Genomic DNA, 25,169 nt, shown 5'->3' with positions numbered 1-25,169 from the left:
GGCCTCCCGTCGGGTGGACCGTACGCCTGGTGCAAGTCTTTCGATTTGACGCCACTTCGGCGACTTGAGTGTCGATGGGGATGAAATGATGATGATTGGGACAACACAACACCCAGTCCCTGAGCGGAGAAAATCTCCGACCCAGTAGGGAATCGAACCCGGGCCCTTTGGATTAGCATTCCATCACACTGACCACTCAGCTACCGGGGGCGGACTCCGGTCACGAAAACTGACATACGTCCGGGAGAGCAATGTGTTGACCATATGCCCCTACATATACGCATCCAGTGACGCCTGTGGGCTGAGCATTACACGGCTGGCCGGTCGGTACCGTTAAGCCTTCATGGCCTGTTCAGGCGGAGCTTAGTTTTAGATGCTTTTGATCATATACTGTACGATCTTGGACAGAGCAACGAAAGCTAAGTTTGTCCTCCTCTTTTTCTCAACATATTGATTCAATATTCGTATAACAGACGCAGGATACCGTCAAAGCCAAGCAGGAACTACCACGGAGTAGGAAATCGCAGTCTCGACTGCCCATGATCCGGCAACTCGAATTGTAATACTCGTTGCTACGCCTTTCTTCTTCCATCATGAGACGTAATCCATCCTCAACATTAAAATGCCGTTTGGGTACAAGAAACACCTTGATCAAATTTATAAATGTATGCGTCGTTAGTCCTACTTCGTTTATGCGTTTCGCTCGAATGCTAAACGTTTGAATATCAAAGCATATGGAATACTTCATTCTAGTATGACGTTTCTTGCAAGTCGCAGTCATGCTTTTGTAATTTTAATGCCCATCAGTATACCTTAGTGGTGGACACAGTTCCTCCTCCTGCCAACCGCAGCCAATAAAAAGTTTTTGATCAGATTCGCAAGCAAAGATTATTAGTGCGAAATTCCGCGACAATGATCTTTTCCGCAGTGATGTCTCATACCGCACAGAACTCTCTACTTGACAACAGGGCAGAAACTTATATACTGCTTACGGTTATAACATACCTTCATTTTCGACTTGTAATAACCGAATACTGTTACGCGTCGCAAAATGCAAAGTCCCTCGTTTGAACAAAACTAACTGAATATGTTGCCCAATGCATTGGTCAACGCTTTCTCAGTGCAGGAACAGAGCGGAGGGGAAGAGGGATGTGAGATATGTCGTTGCACTATTCCCTAGCATGCCTCCAGATTTACTCAGATTGCAAAATAATGTCACTCAGCGTATCCAACGACATTTACAACCAACTCGCAGCAAGTGCAAAGCTTGACTTTAGCAAAATGGTTGCGATCTAAACTACTTTACGCAATGAGAAGACTGCTACAATTTCACAATTATGCTCCTCTAAAAACAATTATAAATGATAGAAAGAGTGACTTACAATTAATTTTGAACTTTATATAACTATGGCTTGTCAGTGAAGACTTGAATAACATAAATTCATTTTAATATAAACTCAATAAATTTTTCACTTCCAACTACTCAGAATCAAACACACATGTCATTAGCATCGTCCCCCCAATATTTCACTACTATTTACTCTCACAGAAGAATCATCCCAAAATTAATGTATAGCGTTTTTCCATTATCAGATCACAGTAAGAAAGAGATTCATTTCTGCACCACCAAGCACTTGCAGAAAAAACGTTACAATAAGAAGCAGAAGTCAGCATTCCGAAACAGATTAAATTTTAACGTTGCATTGACTATAATGCATATTTCAAATCATAATGTCAAATACATCCGAGAACTTTAAGCCATCATGTAAAGAGTCCACTAACAGCATTCCGAGCAAGGGGCAACTCGATAATGCCGTCAGTATGGGCAGGGACATACTCTTTAACCTTCTATTTCGATATCATTGTAGTCATTTGTATTGACTGGGACTTCAACTTTGATCTTCTATCTTTCATACCATCTTAGTTATTTGTAATGGAATTCGAACTATTTTACATCATTAATACTAATATTTAGAAAATCCAGTGTAATGTGCCGCCATAAACGTGAATTCAACCTTCAAAATTTCGAAGTCTCTTCAGGACTTTTCTGAGCTTTTTGACAGAATGGCCACTAGGTCTACAGTGGATTATTACAGGGGAATAATGTAAATATGGTTTATTCGGTGTGTTAAGCCGGTTACCACTCCTCACGTCCTAATACTCTCACTAAGGGGAATATCACCATAATAAACCAACACCCCAACACAGAAGGATCCAGTTTCTAGTAGGCGACTATGTACAGAGACAAAAGGCGGTTGATGTAGCTACCGCCTTTGTCAGAACAGCTCAGAATACTGTTGTTACGCTGTTACTCCAATGCAATTATTGTGCCCATATAAGGTGCATATCGGCCAACTCTTCAAATCGTAAACGTATCCATACTGTTGTATATCACTGTAAACCTACAATTAAACTGTCCAGTCACATAATGTGACCATCTCGCAAATATCTGAAAAACTAACTCTAGCACAGCGGAAATTTGCGAGATGTGCAGAAAGAGAGTCAATGAGATTCTGGAAAGTAGCAACAAAGATGCGGAGTCATGCCAATCCAAGTGCCGTGGCCAGTTGCGCTACAGTTCTCGGTTGAGTGCCCAAGGCGTGTACTGCCTGACGGAGGTAGTGAGACAGATTCCAGACTGGGCCTAATTCCGAAGAGTCTTATGGCCAGGGGAGTACGGTAAACTCGCCGTGGTGCTATCTGAACGAGGCACCTACATGGTGAGCTGTGTGAGACATTGCACTGTCCTTCTGGTAGATGCCATCGTGATGTGGAAAAACAAACTTCATACAGGCGTTGACATGATCCCAAACGGTGGATACATACTTGTGCTGATCTATTCTGCTATTCAAAATATTCCCTCGACCATAACGCTCCATCCTCCGGCCTGGGTATTTTCTTTCAAACGTTTCACTCCGTGCACACCAACGGCCATCTGTCCGACGGAGCACAAAAATTGATTCATAGCAACAGGTTACCAGTCACCAGTCAGTGGCACTGCCGTGCAACACTGAGGTGACACCGTCGGTAGCCCCTTGGCTCATCTGAGCCGTCAGCTGATCCACAGTTGCACGTCTGTTCGTCTGTACACACCTCCACAGCCGTCGTTCACCCTTGCTTTCTATGGCCCGTGGTGCACCACAGTTTCCTCGGGGCCATTTATTGGATAGTGCCATTTTGCCATGCACAGTATTCTTTAACCACTGTGACACTTGAACTGTCCCATATTCAGAAGTTACGGAAATGCTTTAACCTTTGGCTCGAAAGCCAGTAATTATGCCCGTCTGGACGTCAGATAAATCGCTCCGTTTCGGCATTACAACGACAACACTATTTTGCGTTTTTCTCCCGATACGCTATACCTACCCTCCGCTGCTAATGCTGTCAGGTGTCATCTATGAGTGGTCATTGCACGTTGTCGGCGAACAAAGTTGGTGGCCCGTGTAACACTGCCGGAAAATTTAGCCCATCATACAGCTGAGCAGTACTGAATCTTAACTTGAGGTAGGAAAGCACATAGGGCGTTATTGTTGTGAACATGGAAGGACGAGTACCTTGAGTGAACTGGAACAAGTTCGCTTCCAGACAAGTCTCACGGAACATATCCTTGATATTTGCAGTGTTCTACAGATGCTGCTAGTGCGACTGAGATACAAAGAGTGAAGCAGGGGGGGGGGGGGGGGGCGGGGGTAAGATATGAAATGGGATGTAATTATTCTATAGCGACCAACGAAAGAACGCAGTTCCCCTGTGTACTAATACTAAGAAAATATACCTGAATAACATTATTAAATTATCCGGGTGATTTCGGGTCCATAGTGCAGAGTTATACAAGTGTAAACAATGCCATCTTTTGTGAATTTGAGTTACTGTACATGAGTTACCATTACTGTGTACACAACCAAACAAAGTTTTGCATCACCTCGCTTCCATGAGTTCCGGAACCTGTACAGAAAACTGGAATAGAGATCAACATAAGCATCATTACCGTCCTTTTTATTGATCATGAAAACCATACATTTTATGTTACGCCACCATGCAGCGAGACCTTCAGATGTGGTGGTCCAGATTGTTACACACAGATACCTCTAATACCCAGTAGCACGTCCTCTTGCATTGATGCACGAGTGTATTTGTCGTGGCGTAATATCCACAAGTTCACATTCGGCATGTTGTTGGGCCCATCTGTATCGCGCTGCATGATGTCGTAGTTGCACAGATGAACCTCGACACGGACGTCGGGAGTGAAGTTGCGCATCATGCAGCCTATTGCGCACAATTTGAGTCGTGACATAACGTCCTGTGGCTACACGAAAAGCATTATGCAACATTTTTACGTTGCTGTCAGGGTTCTTCCGAGCCATAATCCGTAGGTAACGGTCAGCCACTGCAGTAGTAGTCCTTGGGTGGCCTGAACGAGGCATGCCATTCACAGTTCCTGTCTCTCTGTATATCCTCCATTTCCGAAAAGCATGCCTTTGGTTCACTGCGAGACGCCTGGACACTACCCTTCTTGAGAGCTCTTCCTGGCACAAAGTAACAATGCGGACGCTATCAGACCTTCAGATTTGACCGTCTAGGCATGGTTAAACTACAGACAACACGAGCCCTGTACCTCCAAAAAATGGTTCAAATGGCTCGGAGCACTATGGGACTCAACCTCTGAAGTCATCAGTCCCCTAGAACTTAGAGCTACTTAAACGTAACAAACCTAAGGACATCACACACATCCATGGCCGAGGCAGGATTCGAACCATCGACCGTAGCGGTCGCGCGGTTCGAGACTGTAGCGCCTAGAACCGCTCGGCTGCACAGGCCGGCCATGTACCAACTTCGTGGTGCAATGACTGGAACTGATCGGCTGTCGGAGACCCTCCCTCTAATTGGGGCTGCTCATTCATGGTTCTTTACATCTGTGGCGTGTTTATTGACGTCTCTGAACAGTCAAAGGGACTGTGTCTGTGATACATCTTCCACAGTCAACGTCTACTTCAGTTCTCGGAAACGTGGTGATGGAAGACTTTTTTTGATTTGTGTGCGAATGGAAGCTATAGAATCAGTTTGAATTGCGGTACTCACCTCCACCAATGGCTTAATCGAAAGCTGAAAGAAAAAATGAGACAATTTACCGTGAGTAGTCTTTCGATGCTAAGCACCCAAGTGTTCTCATATTTGTGATAACTGTACGAGTATTCATCTAAAAAGTCTGCCGTATATGCTACATAAGCAACAGCTGTACTATTTTGTAAACAGCTCGTTCAGCTCATGTGACCTCACTTGGTTTCGTCTTCTTGGATCTTATGAAACCACTTGTGTGCGAGAAATTCCGTAACTGCGAAGAAGACATTAAGTGTGTTTAATGATTGTTACTACACGCTTATAGACGCTGGAGATGATAGTTTGCTGTTTCAAGAAGTCACTAGTCTGGGTAAACCTCAGGAGAATCTTCCTCTTAGCGCCCTGATGAAGAAATCATTTATAGTAGTGTAGTTGGTTCTAATAACATCAGAAGCCACTGCATAATTATATGATAAATAAGTTGTTATGGTCCTTAGTCCGAAGAGTGGTTTGATGCAGCTGTCCAGACTAGTCTATTCTACGCAAACCTCTTCGACTCAGCACAATTACTGTAGCTTGCAGCCACTTACAAACGCTTGTAGTCCAGTTTTGGCTTCCATACATTAGTAGAATTTTTAACCCTCCACCATAATTTCAGCTGATACTAAATCAACTGTTCTCTGATGCCGCAGCTTATATCCTACCAACGTATCCCTTCTTTTAGCAATTTGTACCATAGAGGTAATCTTTCCCAACTCGCTTCAGTAAGTTTTCATCGGTTATCGTAACCACTCTTCTATCTTCACCACATTTCTAGATGTCTGTTCTGTCTGCACTGTTATTCGTCCAAGTTCAACTTCCATAAAACGCTTCATTCCAAACAAATACTTTCAGAAACTACTTAATCTCACCGAAAGTATTCAAACACCTTTTAGTGGACATTACCACGTGATGTGTTCCTTAAGACGTCGTAAATTCTGCTGGAGACATTTTCGATGAAGTGTCTGAATGTGTCTGGAGGAATGATGGTTCATTCATCCTCAAAAGCAAAAACCAGAGAACAGCGTGACGTAGGATGCTGTGGTATTTAACGAAGTAGAAATTGTAACTCACGCCAACGGTCTTTTATTGGGTTCTGGTAGGGATTCTGGGCAGGCTAGGTCATTTCAAGCATATTATTGTAAACAGTGCATTGCCGAAGAGCCACTGTATTAAAACAGAACGCATTATCACGTTGCAGAAACATGCATAGACTCATTAGCGTTTCCCTAAGTGCAATAAGGCGACCACACCCCAGCAACGAAAAATGACCCCATACAACAACACCACCTCTTCTGTTCTGCAGTGTTCACAAAGTCAAATGTAATCTTTCACGGTCGTAGATGACAACTAATAAAACGTTCCGGCCTGCTATGCCGTTGTCGAATGTGTTATCCCATAAACCCAGCGTTTCATTGGCCGGCCGCTGTGGTCGACTTGTTCTAGGCGCTTCAGTCCGGAACTGTGCTGCTGCTACGGCAGCAGGTTCGAATCCTGCCTCGGGCATGGCTGTGTGTGATGTCCTTAAGTTCGTTAAGTTTAAGTAGTTCTACGTCTAGGGGACTGATGACCTCAGATGTTAAGTCCCATAGAGCTTAGAGCCATAAGAACCAACCAGTGTTTCATCCCCATCTGCGGAGTACATTTTCACTTAGGATCGTATCTACTTTGAATCCCCGATTCACACCGGGCATCGCTACTGATTTCACAAAAATTGCACTATCGCGGAGCGGCGTGACGTCACATGTTTTGCATATGGCACAACTGGCCCCTCTCTATTGCTGTCGTCCGCCGTTGCTATCATCCCATGGAGGAAGACTGGCGCACACCTTATTCAGCACCGGAATCCACGTGTCATTAAATTCCAACGCCCTCATCCCTCCTGTTCAAATTCCTGGGCTGGTTTACAATCTCTATGGGTACTCAAAATAAACAAATTTTTATTGCTTCGTTACGCTGTCACGGTCGGAAAAGGAAACTGAGGATCTAGTTGCGTAAAACAGCCTTGTGTTCCGTTAATCAAAGCGTAAACAATAAGAGATTTAAGTCGCCGGTGTCATCGGGTCCCCTGCCATATACGCTTCCTGCAAGCAGGAAGTATAAATGCCTTCGGGATTCACCGTTTCTGTCGTGTATTTGGCGATGAGGCCGTCTGTGACGGTATTGTGAGAGAATGGTGCTGGAAACTGAAGACTAGTCCACAAATGTGCGTGATAGACGTGGTCCAGGAAAATTATTGATATTTGGCTAATGGGCTGGTGGAACGCTGTCGGTTCACAAATTTCGAACTTTCGGAAATAACACCTCAATTTGAAGAGCATCTCTCCTTCACAATGGCACAGAGATATTGGGTTACGATACGTTTGTACACGGGGAGTTCCAAAATATCCAACCGATACTCACAAAACTGAAAGAATAGGTTCGGCCATAACACTCCTTCAGCACTACCATTAAGAGACGAAGTTCTAAAAAGAGTCGCGACTGATGACGTGTCTTAGGCACTGTATGTAAACTCTGGAACTAAGCGACAGTTCTCGTAATAGACTCAAACAATTCGATCCGATGGTGTCAAACCGCATAACGTTACAGTTTTACTATCGCAAAGGAATTATTACAGCATATATCATGTGAGAATACTGTGACACCACAAATTTATTATGAGACTCACACAAAACTCAGAGTGGCAATCCAAAACCAATGGCGTAGGATGATTTCCGGAGGAATGTTACTCTTTCACAACGATGCTCGACGCAAAGCAATGAATGGAACTCAGACTTTTTGGGTAGGTGATTTATCAGTTTCCTCTGTAGTTCAAACTTTACCTAAGGCGACTCAAATCTCTCGCCCAAGATGAAGACATGCTCAACAGTTCAAGAACAACGATGAACTCTAGGCTGTCAACATCCAGATGAAGCACCAGTGTACAATTCCTCGATCAAGCGATAAAGAAATTCGTGTCACAATGCGACAGACATTTGAACGTAGGTGGCGACTACGACGAGGAGTAATGTCAGCATGTAAGTTATTCCATTATCTATTTTTTTTCTTTTTTAACACATTTGGGGTGGCGCCAGAACCTCGAAAGCATTAACAGTCTGAAAAAATTAATCATTCTCAAGAACAGTATCAGTTCCTTCGTTATTGTCGGAGACACTTGAAAACACTGCCACCCTATGCTGTATGGGTCTAGTGATGTTACTTTCACTGGAATCGTCCTCAGAGACGAGCGTTCAATCACACGGTCATCCAGAACTTCATTCTCACTAGGAACGTCGGCACAATCATCGTCAAAGAGCACCGAAAGTATTTTTAATTCGTTCATTTCCTTCCGTTTTCTGAACGGGGCTATCTGTAAAGCAAAACGGACTTCAAGATGAAAATGGTAACTATCTGAAATATAATAATTCGATCAAAATGCTAAATAAGCTAAAAGTGCAAGAAGGCTATCATGTTTGATACGTTGACTAATGGTGTAAATACTTGAATAGACGAAATAGTTAAAATGTTTCACAGAAGGTAGCCACTATAGAGAGCATTTAGGAAACACATGTTATGTAGAGATTTGTCTGTAACGGATGGCGCACGAAAAACGAGTAAACTCGGGATCACTTCTGCAATGTTAAGAGCCAATGAAAGATTTAGTTATGAACGGCCTTCGTATAGCCAGTATTAACATTTTTATCTTTTTCAAAAAGTGTTATAAAAATTTAATAAATACACCTCAGTGAAACAACTGATCATGGTGGGCTCGTGAACGATGAATATAAAGAGAGAGACTTGCGGAAATCCCTTGTGATCCGACATAACGCATGGAAAAACATAGAAAGAGATATAAACAACATTCCCAATTGGCAGCACTGTCTCAAATCGTTTGAGAGGCACAGAATGGCATCTCCAATGTTCCCAGCTATCAAACAAACATTAGTCTGTTACCTGAGACCATACAGAGATTAATTTGTGTACGCGATTTAGTCTCGATGCTCTGGATGGCGATGCTGGAATACTGTTCCAGAATTAATGTAGTGCTTCTGGTGTTGTGGAGAAAAGGGTGAAAAAGTGCTCGCCGATAGACTACGTATGCATGCACGACGGAATGGAAGTTTAATATCTTTCGGCCCGGCAGCCATTTTTCATGCGGATAAGGTCCTGTCAGAGGAGGGCCTGTATCCCTCGAGTATATTACACCGCAAACGAGATGCACGTCATCATATTGGACGTTTTACGTCACCCGGAAGGGAAAACTTTGGCACTGCTATCCCACGTCTCATTAGTTGCCGCACGGGATGATCCGTCTTTTGTTCATCCTTTTGTGGTGTGACTTACACCATAGTGAATTCCTATATCCTGCGATGTGACGTAATATTTAATTCCTTATACTCGTACTAATCTCACATTAAGTGTTACTTAGAGCACGTGATTATATTGTATATTCGTCCTTGCATTCTGGGTATTTACGAGGGTTGGAACTTTAAAAGTGGCAACTATTTATTTACAGCTCGTACCAAATAGATACGTGTTTCAAAGTTTTACTCTCATTCAAAGTAGTCACCAGCATTGTGCATAAACCGTTGCCAGCGATGTGGATGTCGTACGATACCCCTAGCAGTTCCAGTTGTGTTGACAGTTCGAGCGGCGCGGTCTATTGCCCGACGATTTTGTAGCAGTTCTGAAGCGAATGCCGTGAAGTGTTTCCTTCAGTTTAGAAATCGAGTTGAACTCACGAGATCTTCAGTCAGGGGAGTGCCGTAGGTGATATAGCACTTAGCAGCCCCATCAGTCAAACAAATCAGTAAGAGCTTGCACTGTACGTGCTTGAGCATAGTCCTGCAAAATGATGTTCGTGTGATGCAGAAAGTGTCATCACTTCTGTCTCTATCCTGTTCGGTTTTGGGACAGAAACTACGACCAGCTTAGAGACAGAAGTGATGACACTTTCTGCCTGACGTGACCATCATTTAGCAGGACAATGCTCAAGCACGTACAGTGGAAGCTGTTACTGATTTGTTTGACTGATGGGGCTGCTAAGTGCTATACCACCTATTGCACTCCCCTGACTTAAGACATCGAGAGTTCAACTCGATTTCTAAACTGAAGGAAACACTTCACGGCATTCGCTTCAGAACTGCTACAAATTCGTCGGCCAATAGACCGCGCCGCTCGAACTATCAACACAACTGGCACTGCTAAGAGTATCCTACGACTTCCACATCGTTGGCAACGAGTTATGCACAATGCTGGTGTCTACTTTGAAGGTCAGTAAAACTTTGGAAACGTATCTATTCTGTTCGAGCTGTAAATAAATAGTTGCCACTATTGAAGTTCCAACCCTCATAACAAGATTCGTGAAAAATGTGGGATGAGGCCGAACTCTACCAATGAACTTACAGATTACGGTGATGGGTGTCTTCGAAGTAGAAATCATAAACGGAGTGAGACCTAATCTAATGTTGAGAGATGGACAGAATATTAACTGAAGCGCCGCTGTTACGTAAGCACTATTCCGGCGTCCTTCCTTCCCACTGTATTTCTGCGGTTTCGAAGAGTCTGGGATCGAAGGTGCAGTAATTCCTTCCTACTCGTCGTTCTCTCTTACTGAAGCGTGCACGACTGTAAGGCTGGCCGCGACTTAGTGCGAAAGTTGAGTGCATCATCGTATTGCTGTAAGACTTCCACTGACAGGGCAAAAATGACGAACTCTCAGTATCAGACGGCCTCTAACTAAGCTAACATCTATGAGACTATGTAGGGTGTACGACGATGCATGCCATAGCAAATGTGTTCCATTGGAAAAAAGAGCGATATCTGGGAAACTTCTGACCGAGCGGTTCTAGGGGCTACAGTCTGGAACCGCGCGACCGCTACGGTCGCAGGTTCGAATCCTGCCTCGGGCATCGACGTGTGTCATGTCCTTAGGTTAGTTAGGTTTAAGTAGCTCTCAGTTCTAGGGGACTGACGACCTCAGAAGCTAAGTCCCATTGTGCTCAGAGCCATTTGAACCATTTTTGGGAAACGCCCGATGCTATTGTCTACCTCTCAGACGAAAACAATGTCCGTCCAGTGCAAGCAAAATGGTTATATTACTTATGCCCCCTCCGCCATGAGAAAAAGTATACGCTCCGTCAGGGCTGCACGATGTAGCCGCGCGGTCTAGGCGTCTTGTCACGATCCGCGCGGCCCCACCGTCGGCATGGGTGTGTGTGCCGCCATTAGCGTAAGTTAGTTTAAGTTAAATTAAGTACTGTGTGAGCTCAGGGACCGATTACCTGAGTTTGATCCCATAAGACCTTACACAAATTTCGAATTTTTGCTCCGTCAGGCGGTTCACATGGTTCAAATGGCTCTGAGCACTATGGGACTCAACTGCTGAGGTCATTAGTCCCCTAGAACTTAGAACTAGTTAAACCTATAGAACCTAAGGACATCACAAACATCCATGCCCGAGGCAGGATTCGAACCTGCGACCGTAGCGGTCTTGCGGTTCCAGACTGCAGCGCCTTTAACCGCACGGCCACTTCGGCCGGCTGTCAGGCGGTAACAGGGCACAGAGTAGCGTTACAGCTATGAGCCTTCGACCAAAATAGCTCTTTCTTTGCGTATTCTTTTGCTTATGCCAACTTACGTTTATGAGCCAGTAGCGAGTTGTGTAACATATCACTCGTTTCTGTTACTATTTCGAACACTGCTGTAAATTCATTTTAATAATTAACCACAATTTGGAGAATAAAGTTTAGCCTTGTGTCCTGTTTTCTTGTACTGTCGTCACACGTTACGTAACGTGACTGTTTCACGTGTAGCGGCAGTGCAGCGAGTCATCGGTTGTACTTCAGAAGTCGTTTATTCGCTTTCCTTTCCACGCTTATATGGACAACTTATACTTGACAACGGACCCAAGTGACGAGTTATGAGTTAAATGGGTAACGGTGGAGACGTAAATTGAGTCTCCGAGTGAACGGAGACGTCATTTCGGAAACGACCTCAAAGGATCAGTTGGCCGTTAGAAATCGAGTATACAAGCCTAATTTCTGATCTCTACTTCTGGCCTATTACAAGATGCCTCTGTTTTTCTGGAACTCAGTGCAGATTCGTCAGATTTGTTACTCAAATTAATTTCGTGACTGTACTGTGTAGTGAACCCATACAGATTACAAAAATGAAAGTATGCGTGTTGTGACGTCCCTTACCTCCTCCTTCACTCGCCAGGAGAAGACGCGACTCGTAACGACGTTTTTCCCCGTCGGTGTGACGTGGAGCAGCACCTATAACTCTCGTAAGAACACAACTCCTTGCGTGGTTTAGAAATATTCTGTTATCTGTCCGCAACAGTCTTCTCAGTTTGTACGAACTGGTAAACAGTAATCGTTTATTTTTATTTTTATGCCCGGTTAGTTCAGTGATGAAATAAAATCTTGACTCTTGATTTCATTATTACGGTCGCTTTTCACATCATACATAGCGAGGATGAAATTTTTCTGTCTACTATTCCGTTGCTACGTCCAGTTATTAACAACGATCCCACGTAACTCTAGAGATAACTTACGCTAGAGTAAGTGTTTCCTTTTATTTTTTTAAAAACGCCGTGATACTGGTTTAAACTAATCACTCTTCACTGTCCATTATTCATGTACTCACTTAGTCACTTAAAATGTTTAAAGATTAAGCCGACATTTAAGATTTTTCTTTTGGTTCAGATTTTATTGTTCTTTCGGTAATTAATTGTTTGTCCTTACAACACACGCACACCGATATGTCAGTCAAGTAACTTCAGTTCAGTAATCGCGACGCTGACGACAACTTTGGACTAATCAGCGTAATTGTCTTTCTTCTTGTCTTCGTTTTAAAGTGTCCTGCTCAAGACTACGAATTGTTTTTCTGTCGTTGATGCAATGCTCCCAAAGTTTATAACTGTTCGTCAGTACGAAGGCTGAGTCCAATAAGCCAATATCATTCAATTAAAGTCTAGCACTCGTCTTACTATACCGTCGAGTTGAGAACGGTGAAGATTAACTTTCTTCAGCCAAATGACTGAGCAATACTTCAGTCTCTACCTCACGAATTATCAAACTTCCAAAATTGAAACAATCTAAAAGCATTTGCGTACAGACAACTATCGTAAAAGTACTATAGAGCGACTCAAGAGCAACTAACTAACTGAACATTCCCATATCCAAGTTGCATTGAAGTAGCATTGAATTTCCTTTTCGATGCGGCTGCAACTCTCTTCCATGGTAAATGTTATCTTTGAATTACTTTTTTGGATTTAACCTTCGTTCATATGATTTTGAATTTATGCTATAGATGTTTGATAAAGAATCTATGATACTCCTTTCCTTTTATCTCCCCTTTTTGTAGGCTATTCTCAGTATTTGAATAATATAGGTGTTAATAAAAATATAACTAGTGTAGATATTATCGTCAATAGTTGCCATCACTGTCAAGATAACTCACTTTCCTACTTTAAGATTCCACAAAGTTTGTTAATCGTGGTTTTCTGCCCTTGGGACGTTGCATTATGGGTATGTTTGTATGTATGTATGTTTTATATCTCCTCCTAAACGTTTGACTGATTTCAACCAACTTGGTACACATACCACTTAATGTCTGGAAAGAATTACTGTAGGCCTAAGAACCACCTACCTATGAAAGGGGCAGGGGTGTGTGTGAAAAATAAGTGTAGCTCACAACGCGCGAAATCACAGGCTTTGTTTATCCAGTATTTGACAATGAGCGCACTAAATGACCAGCAACAAACTTAACAAATACTTTCAAAGCTCCAGGAAACTTTTTCTTGCTGGCAACCACCACGTAATGATCAAAGGAATAAAATGTTTATCACTTGCTATATTTCCACCGCTCATGCAGTGAAACTGCTGTATCACGCACGAAGTTTCAATTTATTATTCTTTTACTACCAATTGTATTTACTACACATTTTGCAGACAGTATTCACATACACCACGGAAAGTACCTACAAAATTGTATCGTTATAAGACATATAGTTCAGGAGAAATGATCTGTAGGACCTGGAGGATCCAGTGGGGCATGCCTGCTGAGCCACACCTCCAGCAGCTATCTTCTAGAGCGCCCTCTGCCACTGCAATATAGGACGGCTGGTGGTAACTTGTCTTGGAGCCTCACTGCTACGACATCATAGTTCATACCTAGTGCAGTGAGCTTTATTCTTGTCCATACTGTGAGAGCTGGACTTTATTTCTTGCTGTGTTAACTGTAAAGAGTAATGAATCTCCGTTCATTTGGAGAAATACAAGTTAACTGAACCTCTTTTTTCTTGGTTTAACTTGTTCACTAATCATTACTGCTTCTGGGCAGCTTTTATATGACGACAGTTGCCACGTCAATCTGTAGCCCACCTATCCTTATCATTGTGTACGAAGTTAGACGCAAGTGACTCTATTCAAAAGATTCTCATGTAGTATCCATACATTATGAGCTACATAGTTCAGGAGACATGACATCAAAATCACTGAGGTGTGGGAAAAAATAGCAGCAAGACATATATGTATTCATTTATTACGTCTTTTTTACCTACTGTATTTGCAACAAATTTTACAGACAGTAAATATCAATGAATGTTCTTGCAAAATTATATCAGGAGAGATTATGTCATAAACATCGATCTCTGTGAAATCATAGTTGCCGGATGTAATTCGCCGCAGAAACAGGTGACATATGTGTGATATATGTTAAATAAATGTGTAATATATGTAATATGTGTGTACCCTAACAGAGCTGAGGATAAAAATCTCCTAAACCCCTGGATCGATTTATACCAAACGTGGAATATATATTACTGTCTGGAAAAAAAATATAGTGGGTATAGAACTAGTAACCTCCTATAGGGGTTAGGGTAATAATGTCGAGAGAAGAAGGGGGAGGAAGTGTTGGGGGGGGAGGAAGTGTTGGGGAGAGAGGGAGAGAGAGTGAGAGAGAGAGAGAGAGAGAGAGAGAGAGAGAGAGAGGGAGAGAGAGGGAGGGAGAAGAAGGACATGGACACAGATGGAGTAGGTGGGAGCAAAATGGTCAGAGGAAGGGATGAGAGGAGATTGACAGAGTGGGGATGAGCAGATGGACTTAGGAAAGAAAGAAAAGGAGATAGCCCGAGAGAGAAGAACTGAGAGTTGGTGGAGGAGGAGATGCTAGAGAGATGGGAAGGAGTAAATTAACAGCCAAATACACTCCTGGAAATTGAAATAAGAACACCGTGAATTCATTGTCCCAGGAAGGGGAAACTTTATTGACACATTCCTGGGGTCAGATACATCACATGATCACACTGACAGAACCACAGGCACATAGACACAGGCAACAGAGCATGCACAATGTCGGCACTAGTACAGTGTATATCCACCTTTCGCAGCAATGCAGGCTGCTATTCTCCCATGGAGACGATCGTAGAGATGCTGGATGTAGTCCTGTGGAACGGCTTGCCATGCCATTTCCACCTGGCGCCTCAGTTGGACCAGCGTTCGTGCTGGACGTGCAGACCGCGTGAGACGACGCTTCATCCAGTCCCAAACATGCTCAATGGGGGACAGATCCGGAGATCTTGCTGGCCAGGGTAGTTGACTTACAGCTTCTAGAGCACGTTGGGTGGCACGGGATACATGCGGACGTGCATTGTCCTGTTGGAACAGCAAGTTCCCTTGCCCGTCTAGGAATGGTAGAACGATGGGTTCGATGACGGTTTGGATGTACCGTGCACTATTCAGTGTCCCTTCGACGATCACCAGTGGTGTACGGCCAGTGTAGGAGATCGCTCCCCACACCATGATGCCGGGTGTTGGCCCTGTGTGCCTCGGACGTATGCAGTCCTGATTGTGGCGCTCACCTGCACCGCGCCAAACACGCATACGACCATCATTGGCACCAAGGCAGAAGCGACTCTCATCGCTGAAGACGACACGTCTCCATTCGTCCCTCCATTCACGCCTGTCGCGACACCACTGGAGGCGGGCTGCACCATGTTGGGGCGTCAGCGGAAGACGGCCTAACTGTGTGCGGGACCGTAGCCCAGCTTCATGGAGACGGTTGCGAATGGTCCTCGCCGATACCCCAGGAGCAACAGTGTCCCTAATTTGCTGGGAAGTGGCGGTGCGGTCCCCTACGGCACTGCGTAGGATCCTACGGTCTTGGCGTGCATCCGTGCGTCGCTGCGGTCCGGTCCCAGGTCGACGGGCACGTGCACCTTCCGCCGACCACTGGCGACAACACCGATGTACTGTGGAGATCTCACACCCCACGTGTTGAGCAATTCGGCGGTACGTCCACCCGGCCTCCCGCATGCCCACTATACGCCCTCGCTCAAAGTCCGTCAACTGCACATACGGTTCACGTCCACCCTGTCGCGGCATGCTACCAGTGTTAAAGACTGCGATTGAGCTCCGTATGCCACGGCAAACTGGCTGACACTGACGGCGGCGGTGCACAAATGCTGCGCAGCTAGCGCCATTCGACGGCCAACACCGCGGTTCCTGGTGTGTCCGCTGTGCCGTGCGTGTGATCATTGCTTGTACAGCCCTCTCGCAGTGTCCGGAGCAAGTATGGTGGGTCTGACACACCGGTGTCAATGTGTTCTTTTTTCCATTTCCAGGAGTGTAGAAGAGGAGATTGACAGGGAGGGACGAGCATAGGAGGACAGAGAGAGGGAACTGGAGAAGGTGGACAGAGAGAAGTAGGAGGAAGAGATAAAGGGGATGTGGTGGAGACAGAGGGGTAGGAGGAGACACACTCAGAAGAGGATAGGTGGAGGAGATGGAACAAGGGAGGAAGGATGAGATGGCCAGAGGGGGCAAGAGGAGAGAGGGTCAAAGAGAATGGGGAGGAGCAGATGAACAGAGGGTGGGGGGAATAGCAAGGGGACAGAATGAGGTACAGGAGATGTTAGACTCAGAGAGTGGTGGAGGTGGACAGATAGAGGGGTGCAAGAAGGTTCAAAAAAATGGTTCAAATGGCTCTGAGCACTATGGGACTTAACATCTGTGGTCATCAGTCCCCTAGAACTTAGAACTACTTAAACCTAACTAACCTAAGGACATCACACACATCCATGCCCGAGGCAGGATTCGAACCTGTGACCGTAGCAGTTGGCGCGGCTCCGGACTGAGCGCCTAGAACCGCGAGACCACCGCGGCCGGCGTGCAAGAAGGAAATGGATTGAGAGGAGGGGGAAGGTGTAGATGGGCTAATGAAAATGAAATAAATATGTAACCGTGCAACGCAATGTAGTCAGACCTTTATTACAGCACAAATTTCTATAATGTGATAAGCGTACCGCACTTGTGATCTAAACATTTCGCACTGAGAACTACACTGCGGATGACAGTAAATTTTCGCTTCCTACATGCCATTTGACCATAGTACCCATTGTCGATCACACTCTTAAACCATTTCCTTATTGTTGTACTTTGACGCTACCGTGTTTAAGAAAACGAGTAAAACAGAACGAAGAATAAAACAACTAACGTTACCGTACAGGACGTTACATAACACAAAAAGTGTCTGATAGTCCGTGGGTCAGCCTTGCATAACATATTTGCTAATGGTAGTCACAATTTGTACTGCACCGTTTGGAAATAATATTGTTGCATTGGATTTAGTATCGAATCAGATGATACCAAACTATGCTACTGACAAGGGTAATACGTGTCAAAATTGTGAAAGACTCACTATAAACAAATACTGGTGATACTAAGAGTGATCAGAAAACTGCAGATGCAAAATGTAAAGCTGTTGTTTTGTGCGCCCCTAATTTTTAGAAATTCGATCTGAAACCAATTTTGGAACTGTGACCTACTTCGTATAATGTCACATGACCTTGGATAATGATGAGTGTCTTATACGAAGAACTATGCGTAACGATTCAGATTCCGTTTGGTCGTCATTTCCCTAAATCGTTTAAGGCAAATGTCAGGATGGTTCTACTGAGAAGGAGATGATCGATTTTCTTTCCTAGTGTACCTTCAGCAACCCACCTCCCCCACCGAAATCTGTGCTTGTACTCCTTCTGTGATGACATCGGCGTCGAAGGAACGAAAACCGATTGTGTCCCTTTCTTTTCCATTAATTAACATTCTCTGTTGATAGCGTGAACTACTGAGGGAGAAACTGTTGTTGTTCACAGCAGAACAACCTGAGAGTGCAAGACTGTGAAAAATGATACACTGAGGGACACACAATTCGTAAGACGTTATACGAGCCGACGATAATACCACTTAGCTTGTATAAAGTATACAAAACATCCGGGAATAACGACGGACCTGGTTCGCATCTCACTCAATACGTAGTTAGATATGCCTGGATGTATCTCTGGATTAAGCACTGCATCAAATTGTGGAACAAAAGTCATTAACCTATCACATTCACTAATAACTAACATTTCGCACACGGCATATGGTCTCATCTATGGCACCCTGTACTTATTTATTTCTTCGTTCTCAGGTAGTGTGGGGAGAGGATCTTCTACTGTGTGTTTGTTCGAAGCAAACTTCACTGAACTTGCTAGAGACTGCAGAATATACCAAGAGCCCTAACTGAAAACATAGTTCTGATATTTGGTGCTGTTAAGGTCTTTAGTGCGAGAACTGGTTTGATGCAGCTCCCATATTTGATAACCAGTGCAACCTACAGCTAACTGAGCGTGCTTACTGTAGTCAAACCTTGCTCTTCACCTATAATTCTTCCATCCTCATATATACTAGTGAAACCTGTAGCTAATTCACCGTGTTTACTGTAATCAAACTTTGCTTTTCACCTAGAATTCTTCCACCCTTATATTTCCCTTACTATCTGACTGTCCGTTACTCGATCCTTCAGATAGTATCCTATCACCCTATACTCTTTCATAATTATCCATACTATTCGGAAAATGTATACTCCATGGTAAGTGCATCACACCTCCATGAAAGCTAATGCACTTACTCCAGCCTAACCAATGCTGTGGCCATCGGCCTCCAACGCCAGCGTGAAACACATTAGTTTTATACCGGTGACGTTCAATTTTAATTTTGAAGCACTCATCTCAGAACAGATCTGATGTGAGAATTGTAATTTAGTTAGAATTAGAGCCTAAAAAACGTTATAATGATCTGCGGAGTACTACAGATAGGTACTACATTTTTACTTATCAGTTTTGGGAATTTTTTACTCGAGTTGTAATTTCAAGAAATGGCATCCCAAAACGTTCTGCTGCAGCAACGAGTCCATTCCGACTGCGGTCCTACCGTGATTAGGGTTGCAGTTGACGGGAGCAAGTGAATTTAACTTGGGAGTATCCGCGGGATCTCCGGCATAACTGAATATTTAGCAGCGACGCGCGCCCGCCGTTGTAATCTCGCCTCGTAAAGCCCCGCAGCCGCACATTTGGAACCGCAGATAAGGCCGACCGACCGCCGGCGCATGCGCAGACCGCTTCGCCAAATGTCAGCAACCGTGCTGGAGCACTAGAGCAGACCACAGCTGCCCGCCGCGGCTCTGCGAACCATTACCGCCGTACACAGCGCATCGTAGCCGCGGTGGCACTAACCGATACACTTTCCCGACATTGGATGATGTAAACTCAAAATATTGAACTGACATCAGCGAAAGCCAGAATTCATCGGATTTGCGCTTCCATCAACGCACGGTAACTGTGACCGCACCCATGATCTGAGCTATCAGTATTAACGGTTCTGCAGAGGCCTAGTAATACAATTTTGAGACTTCACGACAAATAATGCTGGGAGCAGATGCTACTAGCCAGTATCCATTGTACACTACTGGCCATTAAAATTGCTACACCAAGAAGAAATGCAGATGATAAAGGGGATCATTGGACAAGTATGTTATAGTAGAACTGACATGTGATTACATTTTCACCCAATTTGGGCGCATAGATCCTGAGAAATCGTACTCAGAACCACCACCTCTGGACGTAACAACGGCCTTGATACGCCAGGGGCATTGAGTTAAACAGAGCTTGGATGGCATGTACATGTACAGCTGCCCATGCAGATTCAACACGATACCACATTTTATCAAGAGTAGTGACTGGCGTATTGTGACGAGCCAGTTGCTCGGCCACCATTCACCAGATGTTTTCAGTTAGTGAGAGATCTGGAGAATGTGCTAGCCAGGGCAGCAGTCGAACAGTTTCTGTATCCAGAAAGGGCCGTGCAGGACCTGCAACATGCGGTGGTGCATTATCTTGCTGAAATGTAGGGTTTCGCAGGGATCCAATAAAGGGTAGAGCCACGGGTCGTAACACACCTGAAATGTAACGTCCACTGTTCAAAGTACCGTCAGTGCAAACAAGAGGTGACCGAGACGTGTAAGCAATGGCACCCCATACCATCACAATGGGTGATTCGCCAGTATGGCAATGACGAATACACGCTTCCAATGTGCGTTCACCGTGATGTCGCCAAACACGGATGCGACCATTACGATGCTGTAAACAGAACCTGGATTCATCCGAAATAATGACATTTTGCCATTCGTGCACCCAGGTTCGTGGTTGAGTACACCATCAGAGGCGCTCCTGTGATGCAGCGTCAAGGGTAACCGCAGCCGTGGTCTCCGAGCTCATAGTCCATGCTGCTACAAACGTCGTCGAACTGTTCGTGCAGATGGTTGTTGTCTTGAAAACGTCCCCATCTGTTGACTCAGGGATCGAGACGTGGCTGCACGATCCTTTACTGCCATGCGGATAAGATTCCTGTCATCTCGACTGTTAGTGATACGAGGCCGCTGAGGTCCAGCACGGCGCTCCGTATTACCCTCCTGAACCCACTGATTCCATATTCTGCTAAAAATCATTCGATCTCGATCATCGCGAGCAGCAATGTCGCGATACGATAAACCGCAATCGCGATAGGCTACAATCCGACCTCTATCAAAGTCGGAAACGTGATGGTACGCATTTTTCTTCTTTACACGAGGCACCACAACAACGTTTCACCAGGCATCGCCGGTCAGCACGTTGTAGGTGTAGCCACCGGCGCCAACCTCGTGTGAATGCTCTGAAAAGCTAACCATTTGCATATCACAGCATGTTCATCCTGTCGGTTAAATTTCGCGTCTGTAGCACTTCATCTTCGTGGTGTAGCAATTTCAATGGCCAGTATTGTATATTCCGCCTTTTTTTAAATCTACCGGGTGTGTTAAATGGTATGTTACGAAGTGCAGTGATTGACTTATGGCTGCCATGTGAGCATATTTTGCTAATAATGGTATGTTCGAAAACACTTCATTTGCATGTTAGAAACTCTGAAATGTGGAACAGGATGAAAGCAGTCTGGGGTGACGCAAGCTAGCAACAGGTAAGAAATTCATATAAATAGCAATCCAGAAATATGGCGCTCCAGCACACTTCGACATTACGGTATGTGGTACCTCAAATGACACATTTGGCAACATATGGACTGGCTGGGTTGGACGTGGACAACCAATAGTCTATCCCCACGCTTACGAACCTGACAGCACTGCTTTGCCATTTCAGGGGGTACATGAAAATTCTGATGGGCACACAACAAGATCTTGTGCTCGGAACAAATAAGTTTCTGGAGTCATTCTTGATATTCTTCCAAGATTCCAACGAGTCGTCATAAGGGCACATACAAAATATACCGAAGTTTGTGAGAACCTTCTGTAAGTGAATTAAATTGCTGATTACTCACAGTAATCTGCATTCTCTCCTTTACTCCTACCCTAATTTGTGATCCAAACCGCCTAGGTTTTCGTCCATACTTCAACTCATTAGCAAAACGTTTTAGAACGTAAATTTAGTAAAACTAAATTTTGCCACGGTATCCATCTATACCGCGCAGGATTAGCCGAGCTGTCTAAGGCGCTGCAGTCATGGACTGTGCGGCTGATCCCGACTGAGGTTCGAGTCCTCCCTCGGGCATGGGTCTGTCTGTTTGTCCTTAGGATAATTTAGATTAAGTAGTGTATAAGCTTTGGGACTGATAACCTTAGCAGTTTAGTCCCATACGAATTCACATACATGTGAACATTTATCGATCTATCAACCACCAGGATTTGTAACATCCCTAGTGATACACCCTGTGTATTACTTAACGGCTACAAACACAAGTACCAGTAGCAGGTACCAAACTAACGGCTTATTTAACTTCCAGTCCTTTACATAATTACTGACACAATATGAAAAAGTAAAATACTTTCATCATCTCCTCATTAAGACGTATGATCTTATGTTATACGTTTTACACAATAAGCCAACTGTTAAAATTATAGATTATCTCTATCTCTCGCAGCAGCATGACTCACAGAGAACAGTTACAAAGAATACGTTAATCGAGCAGTTGACAATAAGAGCGCTTAGAGACTTTCAGTAAAATTTACATAAGTCTTAATACTTCATCGAAACGATCGCTCGCTGACAGCTCGCACGAAGTTAGTAAGAGGAATACGGTCTTTCACTTACGATACTGTTGGTGTACATGCAGCAGAACTTCAGCATCAAGCAAGACGTTTTAATTTTTACACTTTAATTCTAACTCCATTCGACACACAGTATACACATAAGCCATTGAATGTACGTGCAAAATTATATCATTAAATGACACGGTGTTCAAGATATATGAAGCATAAAGATTGAGTTGGGAGTTCGGTTGTTTAAAGAATCATGTTTACTGGTTAATGGTGAACCATCAAATGTATCTGTGTGACGGGGCGAGACGCGAATCTGATTTATGAAAATAATTCTTCGGTAGAGGGGTGGGGGATCGTCACCGACAACCTCCCCCTCTCCTGCGTAGAGCACACGCAAAATAACGCATCACCGGCGCAGAAATGCACTGTCATACAGAGCGGTGGGCGATTGCATTCGGTTTTTCCGAAAAGGACGGCCACGTCTGTTGACTGTCGTCTACTGACTTGCAGACTTCGAGTGCTCTCGTTGCGATGACTTTACTACGTAGCATGGCACAACACTATTCGCGCACAATATTTGCTCCGAAAGGTCATAATGCGGCAAGTATGATAACATGCAAATACATTACTGTCTCATTATGAACTGTGCTTGAGATAGCGGCAGGAAGTATGGTTATTCCAATTGCAACACTTACATCGATTAGGGGTATGTTTATTTTATGTAACTGTGTATTTGCAATTTATAAAGTGTCTATTCTGTGTTGTTTAAACACCTTGACGTATGGTAAGAAAATAGGAGTTTTGTAATGTATATATGAAAAAGTAAAAAGGATATGTTGAAATTTTAAATTATCATAGTATGAATATTTTTATAAAGAAGAGAATGTTTGTTAAAAGCTGATTCATGCTCATGGCACTTGTATTTGTAACATGTAAACGCTGTAGGTAAGACCCTCCGCAACGAAAGTGGCATGGATCGATTTAAAAGGTGGGTTTGGCGGTCGAACTGCGCGGGTCCTTTGTGTGAACGACACGCAGTATGTGGCTAGCCTTAGCACCACACACCCCTACGGTGCTAAGAGAGGCAATTAGAACCTGCATTAGAAGGGATTTACCTCAGATGTGGATCTGGCTATTATTTGGTATTCACGGAATAACAGAATTGCTCTAATATGTTGAAAATCCGAAGCCAAGAAGAGAATGCCAAGAATTCGAAATTACCCTTGTCCATTAGACACACACGTGGTTGAACTTCGAAATTCTCTCAGAGGTTAACATTGGCGTGTTCCACAGCACGTTTGTGTTATACTGTCGCTCAATAAAATGGAGAAACGTGGCTATAATGACTTCTCAAGGCTTCGCTACTTTGGTAGGATACAGAAGAAACAGAAGAGAATTTTGTTTTCAGGTTAAGTTCCCGCACAGGTTGCCAGGTGACTGACATATAATATCCACTTGATACAAGTTTCATATCTTAGATGACCAATATTCCAGTAGGTTGTGATGTCTGTTACGGCACATTTACTACCCTATTTTGGTTTATGGGTTATCCAGGCAGTGTATCGTTATCTCGTGTTGCTTAATTTGGTGTCTTTTTTTTAATGCGACTATTTCTATTGCGGGATTCTGCTGAGAAACGGTCTATTCTGAACGTCTATGCCTGCCGAGTTGTTGGTCTTACTGATCTAGTAAGTTAATATGATGACATGGATATCGCTAGTTGTAGCTTACAACTTATGTGAATACATATTCTAAGAAAAAGAAAATGCAAACGACGCAACATGAAGGAATTGTTCGAATGGGACGGAAATCGGTAGCTGTGGCGTACATGTACAGACAAATAAATGATTAAAATGTAGGAAAAAATTTGACGATTTATTCAAGAGAAAGAGGTTTACGAACTGAGAAAGTCAGTAACGCACTGTTCTACCTGAGGCCCATATGCACTCATTGACAGATTTGTTACACGTCCTTCTGAGTGCTGTAGTGCCAAATTCTCTCCAAATTCTGTCCAGAATCCACATCTGGTTTGAGGGCCCTGCCCATAATGCTCCAAACCTTCTCAATAGAAAGAGATCAGGTGACCTTCGTGATACGCCTTTTTTTATCTACATTTGTGTCTAAGCTTCGGTGTCTGGCTGAGCCTCCTCTATCGTACAGTGAAGAATTGTCGTTTACAATGGAGCCCCCAACGCTACCGTTACTGAAATAATTTAAAAGCCAAGATCGCTTAAATACTGCTTACTAGATGACCGGTTTCAACTTACTAAAGGTGCCATCATCGGATCTGTGAAGATATAACATGACAGGTTTGAGGGAGGGCTTACATGAGTTACACTATATACATTACTGTTAGTACAGTACCACATACCTGAATGTAGCTTAACATGTATAAATCATTTGGATATAACGATACATGAGGCAGACCAGCTGATATGAAATCATTGTCGCAGAAATAAAAATTAAAATACAACTGCTCTCATGGTCATTCTATTCCATCAGATATATAAAAGCGAAGTCACAAGATAAAACTATTTGACACATGACCGCAGCTGCGGTGGTGCTGTACTAATAGTAATGTATATAGTGTAACTCATGTGAGCCCTCCCTCAAACCTGTCATTTTATATCTTCATAGATCCGATGATGACACCTTTAGTGTGCTGAAACCGATTATCTAATAAA

This window comes from Schistocerca piceifrons, chromosome 8 (assembly GCF_021461385.2).
Source record: "Schistocerca piceifrons isolate TAMUIC-IGC-003096 chromosome 8, iqSchPice1.1, whole genome shotgun sequence".
NCBI classification, from domain to species: Eukaryota; Metazoa; Arthropoda; class Insecta; order Orthoptera; family Acrididae; genus Schistocerca; species Schistocerca piceifrons.
This window is presented reverse-complemented; position numbering follows the sequence as displayed.